Below are 14,161 nucleotides of genomic sequence, written 5' to 3'. Positions count from 1 at the left end.
AGAAAATGCTCAACAGTTGTTAAACATGACAATAGTGAAATACATTCATTGACTAGAAATGTCATCTCTGACATTTTAATTGAGTGGAAAAGGCAAGTGTCAACATACAATGTGATATCAGTATATAAAATTACATACCCACATCTTCATCTTTATTTATAGAGGCCAAAAGGTTTTCACTACAGCTCTTCCCCGAAACCAGCATGTTTCCCTTGGCTCTTTGGGTCTCGTTCTTGAGAGGCCTTCTGCACAAACAGGCGCCTTGTGGACCTCTTCTTTTCATGGTGGCCATGGTCAGCATCTGAAAGTACCTGTGTGTGTCTTCATTTTCTTGTTCACTTGTGTGCTGCCATGCCCACCAGAAGGTGGGCACCAGGGGAGAAGAGTTTGCCTCCTTCATCCCTGGGCCTCCAGAGCCTAAACAGCACAGACCTGGTAAATACCTGTTGGCTGGGGGCAGTCCTGTATGGCAGCATTTTCCAGGGCACGCTCTCTGGAGAGAAGGCAAACCTTATTATGGGATAAGGCATTCCATGCACAAGTTGGTTTGGGAAACATGACACTGGACCAAGCCAAAGGGTTTATTTACTGCAGAATTTCTCAGACCCTCCACGTGTTTCCCAACCAACATGACTTCAGAGCCCCTTTTTTCTTGGAGCATCTTTGGAGTGACCTGCATCTTTTTTTTTATTATTAACATATAATGTATTATTTGTTTCAGGGGTACAGGTCTGTGATTCATCAGTCTTACACAATTCACAGTGCTCACCATAGCACATACCTGCATCTTGAGACATCTGGGATGGAGCATGTCCAGGAGAATATGCAGCAAAGCATGAAATTGGGGGAATGAGATTCAGGCGGCCCCTAATTTATACTCTTTGTGTTCGAAATATTTACAGCAAGTGAACATTTATCATTTTGTAAACACATAGTTACTTGCAGGATAAAAGAATAAATAATTTTTTCTTTTTGCTGAGATCATACAGGATTTATTTTCTGTATTTTCTGGATTTCTTAAACATCAACAAAAAAGCAAGATTATAGTCGGAGAGAAAGGTAGCTCCACCTTGAGAAAACATTTTTAGGAAAAAAATTGGAGAAAAATATATGTAACTATATATTTAGTTTTATAATCAATGCAATTTCTTTGGTTTATAAAGAAGACACTCAAAAGTTTTATGAATGGAATCATTAATTTTGTTTTCTGAAAATGTTTTCTGTGTACAAGATTGATATACGTTCACTGATACAAAATATAGAACATCATGCAGAAAAAACTAAAACCATCCCTAATTGTACCACGCAGATAAATAAACTATTACATTTGTGGTGTGTTCCCTTCCAGGCTTTTTACCTTGGGGAAAACATTGCAGAATGTGTACCAGGGTGTGTGCACACAAATATTTTTAAATGCACTCATTTGCCGATCTCAAAACCAACTTTGTTTTACAAAACCATGAGTTCAGTGAAAGTTGTTTTGAAAGATCAAAGGCCAACTCAAACCAAAGTAGAACATTTTGTAAAATAATAGTAGAACCAGCTCTTCTGGACTCAGATTCGACCTTCACCGTATACTTATTGAGGGACTTTGGGGAAATGACTTCACCTGTGAATCTCAGTCAGTAACAGGAGCTACCTCATAGTGTCATGGGGGCTCGGGGCAAGAGCACGCACTAACATTCCCAATAAACACTAGCTATTTCCACTGTTATTAATATTGACGGACCCAAAATAAATTGTAACATCTACATATGTCTGAGTGAAACGTATTCAATCTGCTCAAGGGCACCCTCTCCACACCCAGACCCCTTAAGACCCAGGGCTGCCCCTCACTTGCTGGAAAGCCCGCAGACACAGGCTTCAGATGGGTCCTGGGTTTAGTCCCACAGACATTCAGCAAGTTCTGTGCTGGTCTCCCTTCCGGTTATGTGGTTGTGTCCACAGTGGGGGCTGCCGGGAGGGGACGGGGACACCGAGCAGCATTCAGGACCCCAGCCCAGGAAAAGCCTTGGGGGCACACGAATGCTGAGGAGTCAGTTCCTACAGCTGGGTATTCTGTTTGTTTATGGAGCGGTTTTATTACCATAACATCTGGATTCCTTCGATGATACCCAGGAAAAGCAAAGATTAGGTTTAGCTGTCTGGTGTATTTTAAGGGATGTAGCTTTTATTCTGCATGATTAAGAAGTAATTAACAGCTTAAACTTGATGCCTTCACTCAGAGTTGATTCCATGAGTCTCTCCCACTGTGGGAAGAAGAAAGTGGTAGAATTTTTTTATTAATAATTTCCCATTGTCTACCCCAAATCCTTAGGTTCGGTGCAGCAGAGCTTTCTGTCCTTCTGTTGAATAATTGATCACGTGAGCTGGCTTCTTCCTGGGGCCCCTTGATTCTTGGAGAGGTAAAATGGAAATCATCACAGCCCGAGACGGTGTCCGGTGGCCTGATCTATAGTCTGTGGCCAGACACCAGCACAGCCACCCTCCAACAAGCACGACAGGGAGGTACTTGGAATGAATAAAGGAAGCAGGAAGAAAAACTGAAGTCCGAGAATAGCGTGGGACAGACAGGGTCACGCTCACAGCTGGGCTGATCTGTTTGGATCCCATTTCAGAGCCATGCTGTCCTCGTCTGCAGAGTGAGGGAGTGTGCCAGCACTGGCCGCCACCGTGCTCCCCGCGGAGGCCACGAAACAGTTCCCGTCAAGGGCTTTGCACCGAGCCGGACACACCGTCACCCTCGTCTTGCCGCTGCCTTCTTGACGATGATGGCACACAACATTTCCTCCCCGCAGGTAAGAAAAGACTTGGCGAGTGATGGGCTCTGGGAGGGGCGTGCCTGGGGAGGGATGCCCAGTGGCTGCCCAGCTGGCTGAAGGCTGTGCTCGTTCTTTATCCGAGTGTGGGTCACAGCTGTTCACCTTGTGAGTATTCATGACGCAGGGCCTTCACACACGCCTTTCTCCGTGTGTATAACGGTCCGACAGCCTTAAAGCTTAAAAGATGTTTAAAGAACAAAGTTCAGGGAGATAAAGCGACATGACCAAGGTCACCCAGAGAACTGGGAATAAATGTGGATTTGGAACCCATTTCTCCTGAGGTGACGTCACCAACACGGCCCTGACTCCCACTTCCAGCAGCAGCCACACATGCGGGCCCCTCCGGCATCTGGAATTCTCCAAGCTCACCCACGTCATTTTCCTTCCACATGCGTGTGCACACACATGGGCCCATGCCTGTGTGCACGCATGCACACCAGCGCACGCACGCACACACAAATGCTTAGCACACAGTAAGAGCTTAAAACGGCAGCACTGATTTCATTGCTGACATAATGGCATGACAACGTTCTTAATGGAATCGCTTCGAATGAGGAAGTCTGCCGTGCTGTCTGTGTCATGCAGACTGAGCACAGGCCCAGGCGCATCTGTGTCGCCCGCCTCCTCTGTGTGATGGGGTTAAAGCGGGGGACCCCCTGCAGGACTTCCGGGAAGGCCGGATGGCAGCAAGCACGCACCCACGGCATGTGGATGAGGGCCAGGACTGTCACACAAGCTCTCATTTAGGTCATTACTGTTATTGGTGTTCTTGCATTAATCTGGTGTTTACTTACAAAACCAACGAGTGTCAAACTCTCCCCATCTCACCCTTTGGAATGTGCCCGTTTGCTTTCAGCCAAGAATAAGTTTTGCCAAGAAATGCTCTTGCTCTATGTCTGTAGAAAACCCAGCCATGACCTACCCTTGGCTTTGCACCACAGGCCAAGCTCTGCCTCACAGTGCACCCACAGCCCTCCCCACGGGAGAGCCGCTGGCCCCTACCGAGAAACCCCGAATTCTAGAGGTGGATTCTCCCAATCTTCGCCAGATAGAAAGGATTTTAATTTTTTTAACTGAAGCTCATCCGTTTAAAACCCTTAAGTGTGATTCTGCTTGCTTCCCTGGCATTCTTGCGAGAGAATGAGATCAGGAAAAATATAATTCTCCTTCTTGAGGAAAGTCAAATTACACATGCACCAACTTTCTTCAGGTGACACAGCCTCAGCCCCATAATTAATATCACCACCATCCACAGCCTCATAATGAAACATGAGATGCACGGGCCTGGTGGGGAGTCCCAGGAAGGTGGGAGGTAAATCACCAGGCTGGTTTCTGCCACCCGGTTCCCGGGAGCCCACCAGGAGGGAGGGGGGCCTTCAGGGAACAGGAGCGGCCGCCAAGGGAGCTGGAGGTTACAGGGGCCCCGTGGATCATTTATTTCCCAGGGTGGCCTGTTTCCAAGGTACTTACGGAGCATTCGGCAAGCAGTACCTGCTAATGGTGGCTGTGTCTTTGTCCACCTCTTCACGCATATGCCGCTTGCAGCAGACACAGCCACTCCGTCCCCGGGGCTGGCGCCAATACAGAGGAAGTGGAGGATTTGCCCTGAGTCCTTGCCTGCATTCAGTGTGGACATTAGTTTCTACAAGTTCACACACAAGGAAAATCCAGCAGAAACCGCAGAGCTTGGGTCTGTGGGCGCGACCCCTCCCACTCTGGGCTCTGGGCCGAACAGATCTCCCTACCCCCACCACTCGCCCCCACCCCCTTAGCATCCTGTCAGCCTCTGTCTCCCAGACCGCCTGCAGTGAGGTGAAGCCAGTGACTGGTTGGGGCAAATGGACCATGAACACAGGCAACACCTGTGAATTCCAGGCCGTTCAAAGCCACATGCCTCATTTTTCTCTCAACTCCTCTTCTTTGGCAAATCTTTTGGGCTACGTTGTTCAGATCGGGAGGCTACAAAGTGGCAGGGCCCCCTTGGGGCTGGAGTGTGGAGAGCAGAGGTCCACACCCATCCACACTGGGTGAGTCATATGATCAAGAAGTAAACCTTTCTGAGATAAGCCCCTGAGGTTTTTAGGGTGAGATGCTGCTGTAGCTAGTAGTAATCACTCCAGCTAAAATGAGCACCGACTATGTGCCAGGCACTGCATGGGACATTCAGCAGCAGAGTAGGGGAAACAGGAAAAATAAGCAAGTAAATATATATTAAGAAGCATGACCAGTTCTGTGTAGGGCATGAACAGAGTGATGGCACGGACGATAATAGAAGCAACCTACCAATGTATTTTGCCGAAAGAAGGACTTTTTAAAGAGTAACAATAGGTGAGATCATGAATTTCAAGGAAGAAGCCATGGCAAGTGTGAGGCCAAGAGCAGGGCATTGCAGGGGGTGGGCCCAGCTTGTGCAAAGGCCCTGTGCTAGAAGAGAGTTGGGAACTCTTTGAGGAATAGAAAGCAAGCCGGTGTGGCTGCCAGTGGGTATTGTGAGTGGACCAAGTGAGACGGAGGGACAGGTGGGGACCTATCACAAGGACTCATATTTTTCATGGTGTAGTGGGAACCCATTGGAGGATTTTATGCAAGGGAAAGACATGACATGACTAACTTTTGAAAGGATCAACCTGGTTTCTGGGAGGAGTGGGGGGCTGCAGAGAGGCAAGAGAAGCAGCAGGGACATGAGAGCGGAGTCATGGCTTTCACCCCACCAAGGCGTGACAGTGGCCCCAGGCCATGGCCAGGGAGAAAGGGAACAGGGCCGATTTGAGAAGCTGTCACAGTGAATTACTCATGTGCCACCAGACACATCCACACGATCACAGCCCCATCTGATAAAAGGTTCGGGGCTGAGGTTCCAGCCCCCAGCCCAGTTCCCTGAGATCCAAAATATGCATCCCAGCAGAGGACACTGGTGTCTTGACCCTACAGAGAAACTCCAGGTCCCGTGAGTCAGGAGAGAACACATTAGAGGCAAGAAGTCTCTCAAGTGGCCACCATATCATAGCCCATTTCAGGTGATGTGTGGCTTTCAAGCTGCACCTTCCCAGAGACAGATCTTAACGTGATCTGCCCACCAGCACTTAACTTTCTATCTACCGCCCCTTTGTTCCCTTCTGTTTGAACGTTGGCACATGGCCTCCTGCATTTTCTCTTCTTTCAAGCTGATTTTTTCTGCTTGGAACACGTGCTTGGCTTCCTGAGAAAATGATTCTCAAATATGATTCTGCCTCGGAACCACCTGTGAAAGCTTTGTAAACATGTCCATTCCAGGCTCCCGTTGCAGGCTCATCAAATCAGACATGCTCTGGAAGGGGCCCGGGCAGCTCTTGTTTTTAAAAGCCCCTTAGGTGGGGCAGTGGGTTTAGAAAGCCACTGAACTGAAGTGCAGACGTGTGGAGATGCCTTCCTTCCCTCCTCCCCTGACCTGGCTTGGAGGGACTGCCCACAGCGCACACTTCACAGGGTGGGGCAGAGTCCCCAGTGCTTGGGGGTTCCTGGGACAACTGCACTTCTGACCATCTGGTTATACATCTGAGGGTCCCCCAACCCTCTCAGGTGCAATCATTGGCCACAAGGACTCACAGAACTCAGGGAGGTGCTATGTTGATGAAAACAGTGTTATTATAGAGGATACGATTGAGGACCAGCCAAACAGAGGGGCCAGGGCCACGTCTGGAAGGGTCCCGAACTCAGAGCATCTCCCTTCTAGCATGTTGCTGTGCATCACCAGCTAGGAAGCTCAACTGTGCCTCGGGGCCCAGAGCTTTCCACAGAGGCAGGATGGATTGAATTGAACCTCCGCCACCATCCCCCGGGGGTCTGATGTCCTGTGGGTCTGAGCCCCAGCCCTCTGATCACAGGCTTGGTCTTTCCAGCAGGACCAGCCCCCATCCTGAGTCACCTCCTCAGTATAAATCCAGGGAAGGCCCCAGGGGCCCACCGTGCGCAACAAAGATAGTCCTATCAGCCAGGAAACTCCAAGGATTTAGAGGCTCCCTCCCAGAAAGCAGGGACAAAGGCCAGAAATCCTTTATTATACCATGGGGACATTAGGGCTGGACTCATGCTGGTTACTGAAGGACAGCCATGTATGGATTCAGAACTCCAGCAGAATCAGTTGGGAATGGCTCTCTGGCATCTGAGGATCCCCCCCGGCCTCCTTATCAGTGGCCCAAGATGCCAGGAGCAAAACAAAGACAATAATGGGTCTGGCCTCTTATCAAGGGGTGTTGGTTGCTATGGAGACAGAGGGAGTTGAACTGGGAGAGGATTTGGAGAAGATTCTGGAAGGAGACTATAGGCGGTATATGTGAGTTTCGGGGAAAGCCAGCGTGCCCAGGTGCTCTCCTGGGTTCCTGCAGGGCAGGCCAGGCTCTGTGGTCTCCGTGTGGCTCCAAGACCGCAGGCAGGCAGGGCTCAAAGGTGAAGGAGTAGAGGATTGGCTGGGTCTCTATTCAAGCCTTGGGCTGATGTGTGGAGTTCCAGGCCGTGTTTCCATAGCAACTCCAAGCCCCTGCCCCATCCCAGCCCCATCCCAGCCCCACCGAATAAGGCTTTAAATGGGCAAGTGGAGAAGAGAGGATAAAATTTGGTTTTTTTGTGCACTAGGGCCATGATCTGGAATTAAATTGTTGCTCTTGAAGGCCATACTCTTGCAGCCCCATGGGGAGAGGCACTCTCACAAATTAGTCTAAGCCCCCAGAATGAGATAACTCCTCGGAAGCAAGAGTCCAGCTCCCTCCCCAGCACAAGGCCTGGGCCTGCACATTGAAGATGCTTTCTGCTGCCCCAGATTCAGAGCACGCCCCTCCCTCTGGGCCTTTCCACATCACTCCCAACTTCTCTCAAAGGAGAAAATTCTTCGCAGTCTGTCCCGAGATGCTGCGAGATCCATAGAGCCGTCAGCTTTCAGAGCAGCTGCTTGGGCCAGAAAACATGGAAAAGGGGGAGTTCTCTGTGTGACTAATGGATTCCAGATATAGCCATTCCCCAGTCACTGCCACCACGTTGAAGTGAATTTCCAGGGGACAGTAGTCATCAAACTCTAGAGAGCTGGATGCAGGGACAGCCGACAGGCTGAGCTCACAGACGCCTGGGTCAGCAAGTTCCAAGACAGCTACTCAGCAATTCTCCAGTCTTCCAAGAAAATCTGGGCCTCTCCTCCCATCTCCCTGCCCCAGGAATGAATCTGGGGCTACAGGTGAGGGTGCCCCCCCCCCCCACCGCTGCGTCCCTGCTCTGCCTCCGGGCACCCAGCTGAGTAAATTCAGTAAATCTATTTGAGCTCATTTGAGGCGTGCGGGTTTTCCTGGTCGGCCTGACCTCTGTGAGCACCTCCAAAATAAGATTTCTATTAGGGAAAGTGACTTCAGAGTTTTTAACTTCTTTCCTGCCCCCAAGTGCCACGGTTTTAATTAAGAATCTCACCGAGCGGCTGTCCCTGGCAGACGGTGGTGATGCAGGCCCAGGGAGGCCCGAGGAGGAAGGAGCTGAGCGTGAATCCCACTAGCACAGAAGCTGCATCTCAGGGTAGAGGGACTACAAGATGAGCTTTCAGGCCATGAACATACTCTGCCAGAATCCAGGGGTCTTTCAGCTGCCAGGCACCGCAGGCAGGCATGGCTCGCCGTGATGGACAGGCAAGCACCAGTTTGCTGCAGGAAAGTCTGCAGCCGGCTCCCAGGCGGGCCGGGCAGCACTGCGGCACAGCAGACACACCAGGCCTCTGGCTGAGAGGGCCAGCCTCGAGAAGATCAGTCGGCTGTGGCTCTGATCCATGACAAGGGCTGCTCACCCACGACAGGCACTGTGAGGGGCCGAGCTCTGCACGCCGGCTCCGTGGTGTCCTCGGTCATGACCAGCCTCCTGCCGCAGCCTGGCTGCAAAGTGCCCGCCCATGGCCTCCCAGGGCTCCTGCCCGACAGGTCGCAGGGGGGTCCCTAAGAGAGGGTTTCCAAAAGCCACAGCCAGCAGGGTTCTTTGGGGGCATTTGTGGGGTTTTTTTTTTCCTGTTAATCACAAAAGAAGGCAGGGATTTATCATGTCAGGTGTCAAGCGGCACCTGCTTTCTCCCGGCTTGACCTGGCCCACTCACATGAGAATGACACCCAGCAGGTGAGAGCCAGTCAGATGCAGGTACACCACATTGTCCATACATCATCAATTCCTGGAAACACTTTGGAGAGTAAATTTGCAGGCATCAGAAGCTCATATCCCATTAGGGGAAGGGGAAAGAAAAGAGCACATTCGCAGACCATCCAAAACCCCCCAAACCAATGTTCCAAACAACACTAAACCATTCTTAACCACCTAAGAGCAAAACACTGAGGATGTTTGTGTAGGGCGGGCATGGGAGATCCCCACTTTCTGATTAGCCCACACCAAATGAACTTACAACGGGGGGTGTCTGTCTGCAGACCTTCATAGAATCAGATCTGAATGCCGGCTCCCTTCTGCACTGTGGGGAGCACGGCCCACAGAAGAAGAGGTTCAAACGGGGTCTGAGTTGGATTCAGGTGGGGAGAGCCTGCAGCCCCTGGCAGGAGCAAATAGCAAACTTTCTGTGTGGCAGCCTCACGTTTTAACACCCGTGCCTCCCGGGGCTCCTCACCCACAGGCCCCCATGTGTGTGGCAACTTGTCGCAGCTGAGCATGTGTCACAAACATCTTCTTTACAACTAGGGAACGTGTCCCATTACATTTCCTGAGGACCGCTCATTGCTCTGTGCTGGTCTCATTTCCAGGTCCCCACGCTGCCCTCCCCTGGTTCTCAGTCTGCCTCTCCCGGCCCTCAGCTCCTGCTGCGTGGGCTCCTGCTTCCCCAGAGGCTGTCGGGGGGGCCTCTGGTGGCTCCCCCCTCATGTCAGGTGACACAGGAGGCCCAGATAGCGAAGGAAAGGCCGAGGAACAAAGCCCCCACACACAGCCACTTGGTGGCAGAAGGAGAGCCTCCGGAAGGATGTGAAATCCCCCCTCACTTAACAGCTTAATAAGGATTTGAACCTGAGTCTGCGAGGAATTGTCAGTTTAACTCTTTTGTCAGATGTGAAGAGCACATCTCATCTCGGCTTTCTAGCACACCCCACGGGGACCGCAACCTGCTGGAGATGCGGGGAGGGAGGCTTGTCGCAGGCTCTATCTGGCCTGAGCTTCCCCGAAAGGCCCCAGGAAACGGCAAAGGGCCTGGCTAGGCCTGGGGGGCTGGGGGGCCAGGCAGGGAGCCAGATATGCAGGAGAGGCGGGCAGCTACCCACGAGAGCCCACGCCTGCAGGAGAAACGATGTCCGGGAGACAGTGGGCTTGGGGACCTTTGCAGCTGCACTGGGCAACCTGATCCACCTGGAGGGAGGGGCTTCCGGAATCCCAGGGTCTGTGAAGCTCAAGAACCAAACCCCAGTGACCTCGCTAAGTGGTCAGGTTGAACCATGTGAAATTGCTGCGTTTGGCCATTTGGGCAGTTCCACACTCTCTATGGAGCAGAATCCTGACCCCTGACCCTGTGTACAGGGGACCAGACCCCTGCCACCCCCTGCCCGCCCCTCCCCCTCATGTATTCAGCTCAGCCGCGCTGGCCTCCTTTCTAGTTCTGACCCGTGGGAAGCCCATCCCACCCCCAGGGTTTGCCCTGTCACCCCCATCTGGACTGCCCCCGCCAGGCCTTCCCTGACCACCCTCCTAACCTCGTCGCTCGGATCCCACTGCCCCTCGCTTCCTGTTCTCCTGTGCGCTTACCTTTCTCATACCTGGCTCAATCCCACTTTATCCTAACTCCTTCCCAGGTATTTTCTGTCTCTCCCGCTGGAACGTGAGCTCCCTGTTAGTCATGGATCTAGTGCGAGCTTCTCACTGCCAGCCGGAACCCTGGACGGGGGCCAGGCACACAGTCGGGGCTCCATAAATACTCATGAAATGACTGACTGAGGAATCACGCCCACCAGAACCGGCCCTGCGGAGTTCCGTGGTGGTCGACAACCCCCAATCTAATGACAGGGACACGCGGCCACCACTTCCATCCCCAGGCCTTGGTGCACCAGCAACGTCTCTGCGGCCAGGGAGCAGAGAGAAGTGGCCGATCCTCTGCAAGAGGCTGACACGTGGGAACGGGAGGGCATCAGTGCCCGCTGGGAGCAAACGGGAGCCCCTGGGTCCTCCCTGCGTGCCAGCCACAAGGCCAGTGCCCCGTTTGTTTAGAATCCTGCTCAGAATAAAGGAGGGCTCTCACACTGGAGATCTCTTCATACAACCACGGAGCACCACGGGATTTTCAGCGGCCAAGGCTACCCGCCCACGGGTGGGCCACAGGCTCCCGTCCCTAGCTTGCTCCTGCCATCTGCTGGCCACTCAGGAAAATGCATCCGAGAAAAGGGGTTCCAGTCTCACGGATGCGCTTGTTTCCTTCAGGGAGGAATTCATTGCCAACTTTCTCTCCTGGCAAGAGCCAGGAGCCTGGCTGACCCATCCCTTGAGTAGGGCAGACTCTAGGTGGGTGGGGGAAATCACCTGGCCCCGGTCCCATGACTTTTCTGCGTTTTACATATATTAATTCTATTAAAATGTCAAACCTCTGAGTAAGGGGCATTATTTACAGCTGGTGGGAGAGTTGGGTGAATGCACACCCCTGCCCCAGGACCCCCACCCCCAGTGCACTGGAGGGAGGGCTGTGGGGGAGTGGAGGACAGAGGAGAGGAGTCCTGCCCTCTCCCACTCACAGAGCTAGAGAAGCCTCCATCTTCTGATCTGGAAAATGGGAGCCCTGGACTACATGGTTTCAAGGTTGCACACAGGGCTCTCTGGACAGGACAGAGAGGCAGCACAGCTTCTGTGGTCAGACCCGAGCTGAAGACTGGTGCTTCTGCTCACAGGCCCTGTGAACAGAAGAGCAATTGTCTGTGATCGCTCCACCCCAGCTACTCCTCTGTGCCTGCTGATGAAGACAAGTGAGGTCACACGCAAAGCCTCCAGCCCTGGGGTGGCTCAGGGCGAGTGCTTACTAAATGTTACCCGTCATTACAACTCTACTGAAGGCTCTGGGAAGTCCTGCAGCAAGAAGCCTACTTAGCTTAGCTCAGCCTGTACCCAAGCTGGCTGCCTGCAAGCCACCGCGGGGCTCTGGAAGATCGTCACTCCACATACCCCGTTTGCCCTCATCAGTTCAGACTGCTTCCTTAGCGGGATGAGAGCCTCAGGCCCCACTGAGAGCACAACCAGGTGGGAACCCAGGCCCATGGCTCCCAGCTCGCCACTCTCCTTCCCACAGCACCTCTCCACCCAAACAGCAGTCCTCACGGCAGTAAACAAAAGAACCACGAGCCATTCTACCAGGCTCCCAAAACTGTTTCACATTTGTCAGCTTTACAGATCAGAGGCAATTAAAAGCATAAGGCCAGGAAGGCTGTTCTTAATAATTCTATCATTATTCGCAATTTTCAGCACCGCCACACGTGAAAAACCCATTTCTAATTTCTTTAAAGGTGCTAAATGGCTTTTGCACTGCATTGTGAAAGCTTACCATCAGCCAAGCAGCTGCAAAGCAGGCTCAGGCTTTCCAGCCCCAGGGCCATAATAGCAACTGGGTTTGGCTTGACCCACCGGGGCAATGCTCTTTCTTTCAGTGTTTCATGCCCAGGGCAGGTGACTTGGACACTGTGGACTTCTGGGCATACTCTGCGTTGTTGGGTATTGCTGTCCACTGGGGTTTCACAAGGCCTCGGGCGCAGTGGCTCAGCCTGCTGAGGCACAGCAGGAAGTGAACAGGAAACCCTGCTTTCCTTCTGGACCAACACCCCGGAAACCGATGGAGAAACCTAGTGACCAGCCTCGCTGACAGTGAGCAGAGGCGAGAAGGGGGAAGTGAGTCAGCATCGGAGGCAGGGTCTGCCCGCTGAGGAAAGAAAGGGTGCTGGGACCCACTGCAGGGGAGGGGGTGCGTTTTCTTGTCAGGGCACTGAAGTGCTTAGAATCAAAAGCCAGAGGTTTTATGAGAAGTGACAGGCCTGGCTGCAGAAGGCAAGAGACCCTGCCCTTAACAATGACCATAATAGCACCACCAGGTGACCGGTAGGGAGCGCTTACTGTACACTGGCGGCCATTCTAAGCATTTGCATATGGTGACTCTTTCCTTTTAGTGAGGCCCTTATGAAGTACCGCTATTAATGCACCCCCATCTTACAAGTGAGGAAACAGATACAGAGAGGCTAGTAACTCGCCAGCATCACACAGGGAGGGCATGGCCCTTGGATGCTGTAGTGAGCAGCATTAACAGGGTCCCTGCCCTGATGTTGCTTACACCCTGCTGGGAGCTCCAAACATTAAGCAGATAAGTCACGGACGCCCTTGTGAGACACATGATAGAACAGAAGTGTGCCGCATTGAAGAGAGAATGCAGGGACCTCGCCTGGCTGGTCGGGGAGTGAGGGTCCTACTTATCCAGCAAGGGGCCTAGAAGCACCTGTGTTGTATACATAACAGTAGGGTCCCCACATGTGCCCCAGCAGCTACGTGGTGGGGCAGATCGAAGACCACAAGTGTGGGTGGAAGTCCCCCCCTCAGACACACAGCCACTCTTCATGGAGAGCAGCCCAGCTGATTGTGTGTGTGTGTGTGTGTGTTCTGCATAATGTTTAACTTAGTTAAAGGATCTCCAAGCTCCCTTCCAGCATGGGTGCTTCATAATCTAGTACAATGAGTGTGGTGATAAGCATACAATGGCTAGTCAATAAATGTTCATCAAGATGTACTGATGAGACAAAAGTGGGATAAGATACCTAGGCTGCAAATGAAACATCCAAGAGATAAAGCCAGCCCCCTACCACCCCAAATTCAGACAGATAATCAAGGAAACAAAGCTTATTAGTATGAAATGACCAAGGACACTTACCAAGTAGTATTGGACTCCCTGAGGACACAGCTGCTGCTGGAATACATGTGGGGGGGGGGGTGTGTACTGAAGAAATAATCTAGCAAATTCTGCATGCCTGAAGCAAATTTAAGTACTTTCCCTAATGTTTTGGCTTAGTTAGAGGTAATATCCTCAGGGCATATTTTACTATATTTCTTTCTAGTCATTTATCTATGCTCATACAGATATTTTGTTGTTTTTACAAAACTGGGATAATGTTTAAAAAGCATATTCTGATTTTCCTTCAAAATATCATTGTTCGTATTCTATCATAATGATAAAATATTTAACATTTTTAATGACAGCATATTATTCCACTCTCATGGATATACTATAATGCCTCTTTTATTGGGGTTAAGTTGCTTCCGGTTTTTCCATGTATATAATTTAGAACGGTGGAGTGCTCCTTCCAGCAGGCTAAGGTCTTTGAACCAATCCT

General features: G+C 51.6%; 1 long non-coding RNA gene across 1 annotated transcript; it reads right to left on the bottom strand.

Annotated features, from left to right (window-relative positions):
• Positions 1 to 2,130: 2,130 nt before the first annotated feature.
• LOC114197958 (uncharacterized) lies at positions 2,131 to 12,550 on the bottom strand. The gene is made up of 3 exons (XR_003606994.2): positions 12,334 to 12,550; positions 11,534 to 11,689; positions 2,131 to 4,439 (listed from the first exon to the last, which is right to left on the bottom strand). It is a non-coding gene; the product is annotated as an uncharacterized LOC114197958 (long non-coding RNA).
• Between the last annotated feature and the right edge of the window lie 1,611 nt (positions 12,551 to 14,161).

Source organism: Eumetopias jubatus, unplaced genomic scaffold (genome assembly GCF_037043125.1).
Source record: "Eumetopias jubatus isolate StellerSeaLion01/CBP00866 unplaced genomic scaffold, mEumJub1_p1.0 scaffold_9, whole genome shotgun sequence".
Lineage (NCBI taxonomy): Eukaryota > Metazoa > Chordata > Mammalia > Carnivora > Otariidae > Eumetopias > Eumetopias jubatus.
The sequence above is the reverse complement of the archived record's forward strand: the minus strand, read 5'-3'. Positions and strand labels throughout refer to the sequence as shown.